We start from the raw sequence: 1,975 nt of genomic DNA on the forward strand, positions 1-1,975 counted from the left end.
TTTATTGGTTTGTTTAATTTTATTTTGAGTTTCTCTGTGTGTAGCTATGGCTGTCAGACCAGGCTAGCCTTGATGTCACAAAGGTCAGCCTCCCACTGCCCCTTGAAATCTGGGATTAAAGATTTAGGTCATGACCATCTCCTATTAAATTTCTTTTTATTCGTTTGTTTTCTTTGTTCATTTTTTCTTATTTTGTTCTTTGTTTTGTTTGATTGTTTTTTTTTTGTTTTGTTTTGTTGTTTTTGTTCTTTTTGAAACAGGAATACTCTGTATATCACTGGCTGCCCTGGATCTAACTTTGTAGACCAGGTTGGCCTCTAACTCAGAAAAATGCCAGACCCTGCCTCCTGAGTGCTGGGAATAAATGCATGCACCATAATGGCTGGCTTATGAACTTCTTATTTTGATAAAATTGACTTTAGAAGTACACACCTGACTAGCATAGCCTTCTTCACCTACCCAGAAGTTCTCTTAAAGAAGAGCATTGGTCCAGCATTCTCTCACACCCCACACCCATTACCCTTTAAGATGTCATATTTATGACAGAGGCAACAGCATTGTTTCTGGTTTAAACAGGCAAGATCTTCAAACCCAGATAATGGCCAAGTATGATGATTGAACAAAGAATGATAGTCACAAGACAGTGGACCAGGGTTGCTGTGGCCTACTACACCAGTTCTACAACCATTTAGAAGACAATACCTCTGAAGAGGCTGAGCAGGACATCCCTCAAAAAGAAGAGGAGGAGGATGCCTTCATCCCAGGCCCTGAGAATTATTGTCGGCTGCAGAATTTCTCACAGTTGGAATGAAGGTAATGAACCTGTCAGCCATTGGAAGACCATAGTTCTAGATCAACTTCCAACAAACCCTTCTCTTTATTTGCTGAAGTATGACGGTATTGACAGCGTCTACGGACAGGAGCTCCACAGTGAAGAGAGGATTTCAAATCTTAAGGTTTTGCCTCACAATGCAGTATTTCCTCAGATAAGGGATGCCCACCTCGCCAGAAGCCTGGTTGGCAGAGCGGTGCAACACAAATTTGAGGGAAAGCATGGCTCTGAGGAAAACTGGAATGGGATGGTGCTAGCCCAGGTGCCAGTCATGAAGGACTGGTTTTACATTAGCTACAAGAAGGATCCGGTCCTCTACATATATCAGCTCCTTAATGACTACGATGAAGGTAACCTTGACATCATTCTAGAGACTCCTCATTTTGAGTTGACATCACATGATAACAGTGACTTCTTAATAGGAAACTGGGTGCAATACACCAGAGAGGATGGTTCCAAAAATCTTGGAAAGGTTGTTTACCAAATTCTTGCCAATCCTTCTGTGTACTTTATCAAGTTTCATGGTGATCTCCAGATCTATGTCTATAATCTGGTGTCAAAGACTCCTTAAGGTGAAAAAATCACAAAAGTACAGGCCCATAAACTTGTAGAATAGGAAAAAAATGTTTGTTTTCCTGTGTTGTCTACTTAAGTGTCTTTGACAAACCCAGTATGATTGCCAATAAAATTTGTTTTGCTCTAAAATTTAAAACGTGTGATATGACATGCTGTGAGTGAAGACTTTGGTGGAAGAGATGGGCTATGGTGGAAGAACCCTACATATATCTGATATCACACATGGTAAAATTAATAGGACTTAGTATCTCTGCTCTGTATGGAGGAATGGAATTGGAGATGGGATGTGGTGGAGCAGGGATCACAACAAAAGAAAGATGTTTATTAAGTAGGGGTGAAGGATATAACATCAGTAGAATCTCTGGTATGATGTCTGAGGAAGAACAAAGTTGGTGAAAGAGTGACACATAAAACGAATTTGGCCTTGGAATATAAGGAGTAACCCATAAAAATGATCCAAACAGATTCAGCAATTAGAGAGTATCAGGTTTCATTTGAATAATGAAGTCTAGTGAAACTTGTCTCTCTTTTTATTATTTTTATCTTTTCTTATATGTGTGAGGGTAG

At 39.7% G+C, this 1,975-nt stretch overlaps 1 pseudogene; it reads left to right on the forward strand.

Moving 5' to 3' along the window:
- The first annotated feature begins 608 nt into the window (after window positions 1–608).
- LOC146999986 (Y-linked testis-specific protein 1-like) lies at window positions 609–1,403 on the forward strand (annotated as a pseudogene).
- Window positions 1,404–1,975: the final 572 nt, after the last annotated feature.

The sequence above is a fragment of the Mus caroli genome, unplaced genomic scaffold (assembly GCF_978045245.1).
Source record: "Mus caroli unplaced genomic scaffold, Mus_caroli_1 scaffold_31, whole genome shotgun sequence".
Taxonomy (NCBI): Eukaryota; Metazoa; Chordata; class Mammalia; order Rodentia; family Muridae; genus Mus; species Mus caroli.